The following is a 15,088-nucleotide window of genomic DNA, read 5'->3' on the forward strand; positions in this document are numbered from 1 at the left end:
AGTATCTGCTGGGCTCTGCTGGCTGCCCTTCTTCTCTGGGAGCTGGAGGGATTCCCAGTAGAGGGGGTTGCAGCTAAGAAGAAAGGCATCCCCATTTTCATTGCTTTTTCTCCTTCCCCATATGTTTTGTTATTTGTCACCCCCTTCCGACTATTTTATTTCTTTTTAAATTTGATTAGCTATTTTATTCATTTTTATTTATTTATTTATTTACTAATGCTTACTCTGATCCGCACAGTGTACTAATTACTTTTCGTCTCGTTTAATCCTGCCAATGAATTTCACATGTGGTTACCTGTCTTACAGGTAAGGAATGAGTTCCGGAAAGGTTTCTAGGATCTTGACTTGTCTAAGGACATAGAGCAGGTACCTGGTTGGCCTAGGATGTGGAGTCAGATCTGGCCGACTAAAAAGTCCACATATTTATGATGACAGTGTATCTAGAGTGTTTTATCTTTTTAATTTAAATACCCAGTTGAATTAATTAAATAAGACCATTAGACTGAGCTGGATCTTGTGTAAGCAAACCCAAGTCTAAGCTGATGAATGCCTCAAGGTTACAAAGTCAAAACCTGAGGACAGCCAACTAGGTTTTAAACTCTAGCCAGTTAATAATGTTTTTGCTTTGCTTCTGCCTTTTCTCAGTGAACATCTCTCCCAGGCCCTGTCACTGGGTGTTCCTAACTACTGAGGGGTTGGCAGTGCCTGATTCTAATCTAGTTCAGCTTAAACTCTTAGAATGTTTAATATTCTTCAGTTTATCTTTTAACAACTTTTAGAATGGCTTGTTCTGTCTGCCATAGTCCTGTTGTCTTAAACTAGGTATCATGTGTGTGAATGTGTAGTGTGTGTGTGTGTGTGTGTGTGTTGTATATCTCTTTCTGTGTGTCTCTGTCTATATCTGTGTATCTATAGAGAGATCCAAATAGTCCTGTAGGCATTGAGTCTGTATTTCCCACCCTACAAGAAAAATATAACTTTTTCATGGAAAGAACTGTTATTTGTGGAAAACCTTAAGGACCCTGGATTATACAAAGGTAAACCCCAAAAGGTAAGCTCCCAAAGGGAGAGGATGAGAGAGCAAGAGCTGGATTATTCTGCATAATAAAGTGACAGTTAATTTAGACTGACCTCTGGCAGTTTGAGGAAAGTCTGGGCCTTTGGAATTTGGAAGGAAATATGGGAGTGGGGGGGGGGGCCATCAGAAGGATGATGGCCCAAGGCAGCAGAAGGCTGAGGTTTACTGAAGGGAATGGGCAGTCAGAGAGAGAGGAAAAACAAAACAAAACAAAACAAAACATCCAAAAAACAGAAAACAAAACAAAACAAAAAACCCAGGGAGGACTGAATGTGTCAGAGAACATAATTTATTTTTTTTTTTTTGGTCCATTTTAGATTCTGCCCCCCCCTTCCCTCCCCACCCCCCAGGGTCCTCTCCAGCTCCCAGAGACTGCTGGCATCCGGTGCACTGTGGAGAATGGAAGGGCTCTCCACCCTGGCTGGGCTGTGCATCCCCAGGAAGGGAGGATGGAGGGCAGGGTCACTGAGGATCTAGCTGGGAGATGAAATGGGGTTAGAAGTAACAAGAAAATGTAGGCTACCTCACACAGCAGGACTCAGAAATAACAGCAGCAATGCTGGACTTCCCCAAGCAAACAGAGACTGGAGTCCTGTTGCTTGGATATTAAAGAGAACCATGGCCCCAGAAGAGTGGAATATATGAGGGCATTTATTTTACAGGGTTTTCAGGGCTTTAGGAAGCAAAGAGTTGCTTCTTTTCAGATACTTTTTGGAACTCCTGCTTGTTCTCCCTGTTAGAACATTTTAACAAATACTCCTTTTGCTGTCAACATGTTTTATAAACACCTTTTGCTGTCAACCTGTTGTATAAATATATGGGCAAAGGAAGATCGGTTCCCATTGGCTTTGATCATTTTTCTTCATGGTGCTGTGCTCCGGGGGCGGGACGTGAGAGCATCTCACGCTCTATGCTGCTCTGCTTCTGCAGACTTTTTCCAAACTCAGTTGTGTGGAATGTGTTTCAAGATGGATTCTTCTTATCCCCCAGTCAGCAGCCAATTCTTTGAAAGATCTCAGCACATTTGTGTTTTCTTGAGAAAACAGAACTAAATTCAGGAATAATGATTAGTACTTACCGGATGGCCATGAGCCAGATGCTGTTCCAAGTACCCTAGCGTTGGCCATCTCTAATGGTCTCTACATCCTAGGAGGATGCTACAGTTCTTATTTCTGTTTTGCTGCTAAAGAGACCAAGGGGGTGTACAAGTGAGTTCTTTTGATCGAGATGTCCCAGAAGTGGCCAGTAGCAGAGTTAGGACCTCAACACAGGGGATCAGATTTTACTTGAAGCCTATCCAGCCTATTGATAAGATGAATTTGGGTTAATGGAAATGGTACAGTTTTGAGTCTCACTTCATTTGTGTACTGACCTTTGCTGCTTTGTTAGACCGCAGTTAGGAACGAAAGTGTTCACATATCAGCCTTTGGGAACTTAAGTTAGGGGAGACACATGGTAGTTATCCACAGGAATTCAGAGGCCAGAAAGGCTCATTCTCTCTTGCCCTCTGGTTATCCCCCAAACAATCCAATACTTCAAGGTAAGAAAACATTTTCTGGCTAGATACAGGATTCTCATACTTTTAGGAAGAATGAAAGATGATTTAAAAACTAAGGTAACGCAGGACACCTGGGTGGCTCAGTCGGTTAAGCATCCAACTCTTGCTTTCTGCTGAGGTCATGATTTCAGGATTGTGAGATTGAGCCCTGTGTCTGCCTCTGTGCTGAGCACAGAGTCTGCTGATGTTTTTCTCTCTGCCGCTCCCTGCCTCCTTCTCTCTCTCTCATACAAATAAAAACTCTTAAAGCAAACAAACAAACAAACAAACAAAACACTAAGGTAAGGCAAACGTATAGGCAGATGTACTTATTAGAGAGAATGGCCAGACAGGATTCTTCAAAACCAGTGGAACACTGGAAAATGAGTACCATCACCATGAAAACGTACAAATGCCTTTCTTCCCTCACTGTGAGGAAAACATGGCGCTATGAAGTTAAGAACATTGATCCGGGGAAGAAGATTCATTTCGGAGTGACAGTGTCATCAAACCATAGTGATTTTTAGAACTATGGTTTCTGCTATTGAGGGAATCTTTACTTCTTCGAGTTGATTTGGTAAGAACCAGTTTTCAATGTGGGAGTTTGGGGCCTGGTGGTGGCTTGTGCTAAGGATCTCGCCAGCACCTCTCTTTTTTCTGTCTTGAGCAAACACAGCTGCAGTAGCCTCAATTCCCTGGGAGTGACCAGCCTTGACCATGCCTATGGCATGGTTCGATGAGGACAACTGGGAGAATAATGTCAGTCTGATGTAGAAGCTGCCTTAACACCAATGTGCACATTTTGGATTCCAGAGACGAAGAACATAGTGGTAGGGGATTTGCAAAGGAACGGATTCTAGTGATTTATATCAAGATTTTGAGATTGAAGGTATGCCAGCTCTCTCCTATACCTCATTGTTGGTGGAACATTCTCTGTGAAAGATGAGACCCATTCCTACTTTCCTATTGGGTGGATTGTTTAAACGATCTGTTTCCCCAATTTGTGGCACTAAAGTCATTATGTTTAATTCAAGCATTTATTATATCTCTATTGTTCTCAATATATCATGGCAGACTGTGATTTACAGTTTCTAGCATAATCAAGAGAGGAAGAAAGACACATACTTACATAATTCTTCTGCAAGTTAGCACTATGCTAAATCTGAAAGCCATGTAATAAAGGATCCCGGGCTTAGCTACAGATAGAGGGAGAATTCAATTGGAAGGATTTGCTCTTTCTGAAACACGAATACAGTTTGACTTGTATTTCTGGACAATGCACATTTGTTGTGACTGTTGCCCGTGGATCAAAGCGGCTTCCTTTTCTATTTCTCTCGGCCTCTGTTTAGGTATTATACAGGTATATATTACACATCCTTACTTTTTGGTTGTGAACTCCTAAATCAGATGACATTAGCACCTTTGGCTTCCCGTGGCCAGAATGCCTCCATCTGGGGGCTTCTTGCTTCAGGTGGGAGCAGCAGCTCTCCACTGACTTATAGCAAAGGACCACAATCTTATCCATTGTGGGAATGGAACCGCTTCCTGCTTCTTCCCCTGAATAAACACACAGCATCTGGTTTGACCCTCATCCCCCTCAGGGAATGAGAGAGAAAGTAATTTTACATAACAAATTTCAATTAGTGGTGCTAATGGAGAAGACTTGCTGTGAATTGCCTGAATCCAGAGATGATTTGCAAACAGTCTCAGTTCATGATATTTGTACCAATTTCAATTTAAGCTGCTGATTAACACTATGTATTTATACATGTAGAAAAGCAAATTATTTCAATTACCAAGCCTCAGGAATATAACTCTGCAAGCTTTATTTAAAACCACAACACAGCTGTGGCAGTCATTTCACAAACTATTCTTCCAGTTTTGTGGCATTTGTTTCTGTGTTGAGATTTCATTTTTATTAAGTTTGTAAAAGTCACTTTCTGGGTAGACGGTCTTGTGTTTTGGTGAGTGTGTGATTAAAACCTTTCTTTCTAGTCATTTTAAAATAATGTTATTTGGCACGTGTTGATATGAAATTTGGGAATCAATACTTCGAGTTGAGAGTTTGAGGTTGATCTTTTTTCCCTTGAGCCTTTTCTTTTCCCTTCCCTTCTCCCGTCTTCTCACCCTCCCTCCCTTCCTTCCTTGGTTTTTGCTGATGGTGGAAATAATCATGAATAGTGAGTGATAGAGCTTCAATAGGTTAGGAAATGACTGAATCACCCATTATTTCCTGTGAGGATCTACCTTTCAGAAGTCACACAGATGAATCATCATCTGAAAAGAAACTCGTTAGTTATTTAGGATTTTTTTTTCTCACTTCTCATGAATGAGTGCTTCTTTTCTGTAGGACTTAAATTGTTGAAATAGGAGATTCCAGGAAAACACACACACACACACACACACACACACACAGACACTCACAGAATCAATTTCTACTTATAGCTCCTTGGATAAGACATGTGGTCCTATCACTAAGCACTGTTTTTTTGTTTTTTTTTAACTTTTTTTTTCAGTCATTCAGTTTGTTTCTTTCTTTCACACTTTGTGAAAGTCCAATAAATCACCGGGATGAGCTAAACTGAGCAGCTCAGTTACTGGCCGAACATCTAGGAGAGAGGTGACCTTCTGAATTTATGTCTACTAGCCCTTCCTTGGGGTTCTCTCACTGGAAAGTAATTAAATTTGCTTTAGTGAGCTTATCTTCTTAGGACTTAGGATCTTTGCTCTGAGGACTTGTTGCTCAGCCTGAAGGATTTTAGGATCTCCTTATTTTTTGATACATCTGAAGTCTAGCCATGACATCCTTGAGCCAACATCAGATGCGTGGATAAATTGATATACAGGAGTGGGAAATAAACATGCCTCCTGACTTGTCTATTGAGAAACATATCTCTGTTTCTAATACTTCTATTTTCCGGCAACCCAACCGTGAGCATGTGTGATAGATGTCTAGTAACTGGGGGAATCCTGGGATTTCCAGTCTTCCAGTGTTGATACAAGACACATAAATGGATGTTTTCTCATTGTGTGTTCATTTGGGGCATTATCATGTTTGTGGGAGTCTCTCTTAAAGCACAAATGCAAAAATAAGTTCACTCTAGAAAACATAGTTATTATGGAAAATCATGTTTGCATCACTAGAGGCCAGAAATAAAATGGCATGATTGTGTTGAATATTCTTGATAATAAATAAAATAATTTTTTATTACATATTGTGTGTGTTTTGCTTACAAATAGATGAGAATGTTTTGGTTTGGTGTGGGGTAGATTCCAGTATTAAGCATGGAAGTTAAGAAACTGCGTAAATGGAATTCAAACAGCTTAGTCATACCTCATAGTGAGAGGTATGCTGAAGACTATCACCCAGATCCGGATTATTATAAACCAATAGTGGGAGTCATTGGCAGGATGTAAATAGTCATCTGATGTGAATTATGTAATAAAGTCACTATTAGTCAGTTTCATAGCTTTCTTGCTTTTTTTTTTTTTTTTAGGTTTCTTGCATTTCTAACTGTGGGAAAAATGATATACTACATCGCATATACTATAGCAAAATCAAAGACTGATTGCCCTTACATTTAAAACACAAGAGAATTGTAGTCTTTTTTTTTTTTTTAATATTTGCATTAAGTGAAACTGAGACACCTGTGATAACTAAGTACTTTTGTAAATGTGTTCATATGCCCCTCATTAGGCACAAATCCCAGGGACCCATTTCACCTTCTGAAGCTGAAAAGAGCAAGTAGAAATATGGGTATAGCTTCAGGTATGGTTGGACCTAAGAGCTCAGCCATGAAGATCCTTTTTATTTTCCTCCTGGCCTGATTCTTCTCTCCCTTCCTTTTCCTTACTGTCATCTGTGCATGCTGCTGGTGCTTAGGGACTAGTGTTGTTCTGTCTACATGCTGGGTGAGATGGATTTTAGTGCTTTTAGTTTTATCATTGCTTTCTTCCTTGCTAAGGAAGGAAAAGTGACACTCTCCATCTATCTATCAAAAATAATGATGGGGCACTGATTATTCTTCCTTGGGTAGTAAGGACACCTCTTTCGGACACTCAGAGAGGGGATGGTACATATTTGCTTGTTCAGGTGTATGTCATGCGCCTACTCCCACAGAGAGGAGGTGTAATGCTGTTACTATCTACTACATCCAGGAATATTTAAAATAGTTTTCCCATCAGGTTATGGGATAAACCATTTCTGAAACTAAAAGGATTTAATATGTGAGCTTCATATGCCTTATGTATGGATAGCATACGAACTAAAAGCCTCTTAGGAATTATGTGACATTGACTCTGTGTTGCTTTTGCTAAAGCATGGTAACTTTTCTTTATCAAATAATGTTTTGTGGTGGTTCTGTCAAAACAGTAATACAGACACTGTTTTTTGCTCTGATTGTTGTTGATGCTGGTCGTGTGGTCGTAATGGCATTGGCAGTACCAAAGAGGAAGAAAGCCACTTAGGATGTGTGTTTGGAAATTCTGCCTTCATTTTCTTTATTCATTTATTCAACAAATATTTATTCAACAGCTGCCATCAGAGTGGGAATCACAAGTGATCTCCCATCCAAGTACTAACAAGGCCCGACCCTGCTTAGCTTCCAAGATCAGACGAGATTGGGCGCGTTCAGGGTGGTATGGCCGTAGACAATCACAAGTGATCAAGGCAAATCCAGCCCTTACTCACATGTCACCTTCTCACCCAAGCTTTCCTGCCTGTTCTGCAGAGAGCCAGAAACCCTCAGTTCTGCCTTATGCCATCAATAGTCCCTGGTCCCCTTCCCTGCTTTTTTGTCTCCATAACAGTTGCCATAATTTAACTATATGTCACTTGTTTATTCTTATCTGTTTCTCTTGATTAGAATTTAAGGTCCTTTAGGCCAGCTGTTTTTATTTATTTTGTCATTAATTATATCAGCATCTAGGACTATGTCTGGCACAAAGGAACAGTAATATTTTTTGAATGAATTCATGAGGTCTTGGCTACAGTCTCCATTCTGTCCTGTCCCTGTCAGTGGACACTAGGCATGCTAATTGTTTTACGCTCAAAACTCTAAGAAACAAAATCAGTGTGAAGTAATGGAAGGTGACAATGGAGATGCTAATTTGGATTCCGTGGCTAGGAAGGACTTACGGATGAGGTGACCTCTGGACCCAAATGGCACGAGAGTGCAATCCATGCCAGTATCTGGGAGATTTCACAGTAGAGCAAACGAATGAACTGAGCTCAGAAGGATTGTGGATGGTCTGGTCAAGAGAGAGCAAGATGCTCAGTGAGGGTAGGTGTGGGTAGGGGAAAGAGAGGATGAAAAAGAGCTAAACTGGGAGCCCGGGCAGGCATGCCATGGTTAAGATGGGATTTTCTTCTGAGTAGGAAGAGATGTGATAGGATAGAAGTGACAGTGGGATGGGGATTTTTGAGCAGGAAGGTGGCATGATCTTTTCTGTTTATTAAGGATCACTTAGGCTATTGTACTTCAGTCAAGAGTGGAAGAAGGAAGAATAGCTGGGCCATTGGGTGAGTGCTGGTAGAAGACAGGGGTTTTGGACTACGTAGTAACAGTGCAGGTGGCACAAGCAGATTCTGGACATATTTCAAAGGTTGATTCAAAGAAATTTGCTAATGGATTGGATATGAAATAAAAAGAGGGGTTAAAGATGACTTTAAGGTTCATTTTGACCGATTAATTTGAGTGATTGTATAAGTTTATCAAAGCCTGATAATCCTTAAAAACCAATGAATTTTATTAGGTTAAAGTCCATTATATAGTTATACCTGAAAAAGATCTTTAAGGAGATAAATTCTACTTTGTAACGTTTTAAATATGAAAAGCATAGCAAAAATGAGCATGTCTAACTATTGAGGCAAGAAGCTAAATTCTAGGACGTAGAACTTGAATAATTGAATAATGACAAAATACTCAACCTTGAATAACTAAGTGCAGCTAACATCTGCCCTAATTTTGATATTCTTGAATGGCTTGTTCAGGGCTGGAAAACATCGTTATCATTTGTAACAACAAGAACTGTAGAATGAGGTAGAAGTTAACTGAGTGGGAGAAAGAAGCAGCTTAGGGTTTAAGAAGACAAAATTCTCCATATGGAAAAGAAATGAATCAGTTCCAAGATAGAGAAAAATCCAGGAATGATTATGGATTGTGACACCAAAGTCCCAGAACCAGGTCTGTGTCCAAATGCATCTATCTATATAGGGAATGTGTGTGATGTCAGATGTGTATGTGGCTATCCACTTTGAGATCTGGTGTTCAAACTTCCTTTAAGAACAGATGGTTTTACCTGATTGTTTTTTTCATAATCAGTAGAAATCCAAGAGTGTGTATGGTAGCTAGCGGCCTTAAATGTGGTTGAGAGATCCTCATAGAATTCAAATTCCCTGTTCAAGTTCCTTACTCCTCTTAAAGAAGAAAAAAGGTAATTATGCTCTTTTAGTAAAGAGTAGGAAAAACATTCCATAACTTATTTAAAGATACAGTTATCTTCAACTTGAAACATTTTAAACCCTTCTCAATTCTTGATAAAGTTATCTTTGAACTTAAATATGTGATTTTTTAAAAAATTATGTTTGATGCAATACAGTTTTGAATCAATTTCTTCAACTCCCTGGAGATAAAAATTGAGAGCTGAACTCTCTAGTTGTGAAAATAAATCTCTTGATATGATTCTTTAGGTAAATAAAACATTATTATAAGTAGGTAGGTAAACAGCACATTAAAGGGCAGTTAAATGAGGGAAAATCATCCTCAGAGGAAACACAGGCCAGTGATAAAGGGGACGCAAATGTCTCTCTTTGATTATTCTGCACAAAAAAATCATGAAATTTCCTGTCCTTTGCTAAATGTATATGGGGATGTTATTTCGATAGTGGTATATTGACTTATTTATGTTTGCCTAGAGCTTCTTACTCACACATACTCTTTTTGAGTCTTCTATTCTATGTCTAAAAAGTTTCCCTTTTCTAAGAACAATGATTTCCAGAACCTTTCTTATGTCTGATGTTGCTTATGGGTTGTGTCCAAAAAGCTGGATAATCCTATGTTATCCTATCTCTATTCCTCAACTCCTCTACCTTTTTAATATAAAAAAATCTTGTTTTTCTGAATTTCCAGTATTTTTTAGTTGAAATCCTAGTAACCAATGCTTATGAGCATGTGGTTTACAATATTCTGACTCCAGTTGTCAGCTACAGTAACTTTAGGCAGATATGTTGTCTTAAAACTTATCATCAATAGAATATTATAAACAATAACAGAGGAAGAAACAAATATTTGATTCTGATTTATGAGGAAAAATTGAAGCTGTATTAAAAATTGTTTAAGAAGAATGATAAAGCAAAAATACATGCAGTCAGTAGTGACAGCAAGTTAATTTCTCTCTTAACTTTAATGTCATTTTATTATAAACTAGAAATGCCAATATGCTTCTCAAATTAATTTTCATTTTAATATTATACATTGAGTCCTTCATTGCATAACCATAATTTCTACTTAAATTCTATGGAGAGTTAGGGGATAAAATGAAGCAGAACTGGGCTACTAGAGTTTTAAGTTAAATTCCATTTTAGAGAGATCTGAGATACTTTCATTTTTTTTCTCCTTGTGCTAGTAATCCATCCAGAAAATGACAAGGAAAGTGCTTCTTAGAGTTATCAAGAAATTAAACTTTATTCCCCTACCATTTTTCTTCTTCTCTCTATATACTCCACATATCCAATTATAGATGTGATACTATGATAAAACGTAAGATGTTAACTAGAATGTCTGTAAAGACAGCCACCCATAACTTCAGGTCCTCTGTGGGAACCCCCCAAATAAATGTAAGGGGATTACCTCTCAAGTGTCGCTCAAAGTGTTTCCTCATTATTATTTGGCTCTATCTGTATCTGCTGAGGGTCCTAGCACATAAGTGTCAATGACTGCTGTCCCCAGGAACCAGCTGGGCTGTGTAAATGGGTGCAGCATCTCTGGTAATATATCGGGGGTTGATAAATGTTCCCCCCCCTCAGGTGACATCAAACCAAATGTGAGTGAGGAACACTCTAGCAAATGGGACAGCGGCTGTCCGGTCTTAATGGAGAACTGCTCTTCACCTCCAGTGAATTGTGCTCATGTGGGAACTAGGGCTCATTTTTGCCCAATTTGGACAAAGTATTGCCCAATTTGTGAACTAAGGGTCTGCATTTTTATAGAAAATTTTCTGGTTTTCTAATGTGAGTAACGTAAATTTTAAGAGAAATGATGGTGGCTAAGGAAACTCACTGACCGTGTTTGAAGGGAAACTCACTGACCGTGTTTGACCGTAACTGGTGTTACGGCAGCTCAGTGTTTGCATGGAAGATGGAGGGGAGGAGGGCAAGACTGTAGGCAGGAGTTAAGGACCGCGTGGCCAGATGAACCCTAATGGTGGTCAGTACTGGACTGGTGCGAAGAGTTCTGGAGAAAGAATGAAGAGGTGTGCTGATGACCTTCTGGAGATAGAACAAGCCAGACTTAGAGGCCAAGTGTGTAGGGATGAGAGCCTGCAGAAGAATTGAAGTTTCAAGTTTCTCTGGGATCCCAGGGGGGAGAAAAACAAAACTGCTGGGGCTCAGGTGGAATGTGCATATTTTTATCAGTAATCTGAAATCCAATTATCTGTCTTCCGCAAGTGCAGACACCACTGCTGCGCACACAGAATAATTATACCATGTATGGCTCGGTTTTGATTTTTCAATCAGAGGATGCACTGATACCATTGCTACATTTGCTTGAAAGGTCACGGCTTCAGAGGTTGAGATGCGGGAAAGCAAAGATGAAAATAGAAGCCGAGTGATTTTGTAAAACAGATGGTAGAAAAGCAAACAGAGGTCAGCCTGCAGTCACTGGCAGAAGAGAAGACAGAGAAAGGCAAAGTTAGGAGCTAAAATCTCTTCGGTGGGCTCCGGTGCTAGAAAAAGGGGAAAGGGGGAAATAGCTGTGAATCTCCTAGTTCTGAGTTGGCTTTATACTGAAAATTGAACAACATGGTTCTCTGTTGAGCTTCCTGTAGAGTGAGTGTCTGTCTATTGCATAAAGGCAAGTTTAAATTACCTTGGAAATCTTGGAGGTATCTATCGTCTATATTCAGAGACAAACATAAGAAGAGCTGGCAGGGGGGCAAATGTTAGGATGGGAATAAAAAGCAACGGTCGTGTCGATTCAACAGTATTTATTGGGCACTGTCAGACTGAAACAAGGCCTTGATGAGCCAATATCCATTAAGACACAGGCCAAGCCCTCAGGGCAGATCAACATGTAAATGAGTGATAAGTAGGATAGAACAAATATTGTAATAGGCATTTTAGAGAAATTGGGCTTTAGTGTCCAAGGGATAGGTATTCCAAGTGGCAATCTCCAGATTTTGGAAAGAAGGGCTTGATTTCCAAGAGATATCAGAGCACTACACAATTGCTTGAAATATAGTTTGGAAGTTAATTCTGGCAAAGATGTGAGATGACAGACATTTCCCAAAGAAAAAATGTGAAGCAAAAAGGATGGTGTGCCAAGGGTGGAGCCCAGAGCAGGAGTCTTCAAATGTGGTAGGCAGGGATTTACTAGATCTATAGGGGAGAGGGGATACGTTTGTCATTCTTGACCTATACACTGAGAGCATTTAAGTAATTGGGGTCATAGATACGTGGAGGACAAGAAGGCCAGTATAGATTTGGAGACGGTGGAGTTAAATATGACCCGGAGGGCCAAAGAGGTCCAACCACTGTTCTGTAATTAAAGTGAGAGATGACCTGGGAAGCAGTTTGATGTTCAACATCATTATACGGGTTGTACTAAATCCTCTCTCCTCTGCTATCTAGACTTCTAGGTTAAAATCCCATCTCAGCTCATCCATAAAGGCTTAGCTGATCAAGCAGGCTGGTTGTTAGTTCTTCGACTTTGGGGGTCCTAGAATGTCTGTGTCTTTCCCTTTCTTGACTCCTGCTGTTTTATGATCTTGCTCTATCAGCTGTGTCTATGTGCCTGATTACCAGGATAAGGATTGTAGGTGGTCATTCAAACTGGAACACTTTGGAGAGGGACTCTGAGAGAGGGAATGTGCTGTTAATAATTACTGAGGGACAGCAGACCTACGTGGGGACTGTCGTGAGCAGCCCAGGCTGTGTGGTCACCAGACTTACTTTCCTAACTGGCCAGTTGGTTCTTTCATTGCCGTAATGAAAACACTCACTGCGTAGCATTCAACAAATTGAAAGAATAGCATTCGGTGACTGCCTTCGACATCATAGAGAGGACCATGGAGATTATTACATGACCCTACCCTCTTCATTTTATAGGTGAGGGAACTGAAGTCCAGAGAGGTAAGGTGACTTGCATAAGGCTGCACACCTAATTCTGTCTTGCAAGTCTGTTCGCTTCCTGATTAATCTTGGTTTCAGACTGACCCCTCAGCCTGATATCTTTTCTCAGATGTCCCCATGAGAAGATGGCCAGGTTGCTTAACGGTGCTGTCTTGCCTCTTTGGTCAGAATTTGATGTCGTACTTTTTTTTTTTTTTTTTTTACCTTTTCCTCTCCTGATCCACAGTGACTGATACTGTGTTGGGCCCGTTAAATACTCAGCAGATGTTAATTGAATTAACAAATGATCGTTGAAAAAGTATTACCAATGAAAAGGGACTTGGAAATAAGATAGTCAGGTCCTCTCATAAATAGGGAAAGCGGAACTCGCAGACATTATAGGACTTGCACTAAGGTGGATTGCTAGTTTGGGATAAACCTAAACTAAAACTCAGCTCTCTTCAGCCTTATAGTTACCCAACCAGTATTCTCTTATTATGCTTTACTGCTTTGAAAGTGACAGACAGCAGAATACTAGTGACCTAAAATATCAAGTGACATCATTATGATTTATATTTTTTTATTGTAATTTTCCAAATGCTGTCTTAGGTTCCAGGACCCTCCGTATAACCTATGAAGTTGGGAAGGCTGCTGAATTGCTTTACAAATTACGCAATCAAAACTCAGACTGTAAGAAACATGGGGCCAAAGTGGTTCAATTTTCTCCAATATGGAGAACATGAAGAAAACTGCTCAATTTTAATACTGCTCTTGAAAGAAAAGTGGTTTTTTGTTTGTTTGTTTGTTTTCCCTTTCCTAATGGAACAAGGAAAAGCTGTGTTAGCAAGGATGTTCTCTAAGGGAGGGCTTGGAATTTTATGTTATGAAGCTTGCTGCTAGTTACTCTCACCTAAGTAACAATATCCTGGTTTACTTGTCTCCTTGTGGGGAATTTTTGGGCAGTTAGAAAATAATGGTTTTCATGGTTCTTCCATGATCTTATTTATTTAGCTAGAAAGGTGAAGAATTTTGGAATCATGTACAAAGTGGGCTAAATCAAGGTATGTGATAAAACTTTCAGAATTCTAATTAAAGATATAAACAGAAAAATGCAGAGAAAATAACATCTACAAATTGGCTGCACACAGAGTGAGCTTGAGTGCTTCATCATGTGTGATGCTGAATTACTGATGTGAGGTGTTCTGAGGAGCATCCGGAAGGCTGGGTCCCTCCAGGACTTGAAGGAGAACTTGGTATTCTCTGCGGGTTTCACACTCTTCCTTATTAGGGAGCATTTCGACTTATGTTTATACTGTGCTGGAAAACATGGCCTAAATCAACCCAATTAACAGATAAATTTTCCCAGGTTGTTCTGCTGCTTGCTCTACTAAAGTTCGATGGAGACTAGTTTTGATTAAATTAAATGTGAAAGGAAGAGAGTGAGACAAGGCAAACATTTTCAGTTCTTCTAGAATCTTTACTAAAGTAGTAGCTAAAGAGCTCTTTTCTAGGGGTTCATTAGGACTGTGATTTGCCGAACTAAAGGCAGGGACTATGTTTTGTTCACAGTATGTGTCTCCAGGACCTTAACTAGGATGAGGCTTATAATTAGAACTCTGTAACCATGGGCTGAATAAACCAGTGAGTGATAGTCTAGAAACCTTCCCTGGACCAGCTCCCCATGCTTCTTTAGCTAGGTGCGGGCTTCTTTGCAGGACCCTACATATTTACATTGGCAGCAATTTTATTGGGTTGTCATGAACTGTTTCTATGTTTTTTTCCCCACAAGAAAACCATCTCCTAGAAGCCAGGGACCTTTTATATTAATGTTTTTCTCAATTGTGAGTCTCCTTTGCCTCCATATCATTGTCTAGTGATGATTAATGCACATTTTTTTGAGTGAAAGAAGTAAAGAATGAGTTCCTAGTTCCATTTTCCCCTAACTCATGAAGGTGAAATCTGATCATTTATAAAAAGAGCATAAAGCTATTAATTGACCATAAAATTTCATCATTTCATACTGAGTATATCATAAATATAACAATGTAATATAAAGTTATAAATCATAAACTACATGATTCTATGCATAAAATAGAATATAATATAAAATCATACATATAGCATACTAGAATTAATATTAATA

General features: G+C 39.5%; 1 pseudogene; it reads right to left on the reverse strand.

The window, feature by feature from the left end:
* Positions 1–7,140: 7,140 nt before the first annotated feature.
* On the reverse strand, positions 7,141–7,267 carry LOC131822826 (5S ribosomal RNA; annotated as a pseudogene).
* Positions 7,268–15,088: the final 7,821 nt, after the last annotated feature.

Source organism: Mustela lutreola, chromosome 1 (genome assembly GCF_030435805.1).
Source record: "Mustela lutreola isolate mMusLut2 chromosome 1, mMusLut2.pri, whole genome shotgun sequence".
Taxonomy (NCBI): domain Eukaryota; kingdom Metazoa; phylum Chordata; class Mammalia; order Carnivora; family Mustelidae; genus Mustela; species Mustela lutreola.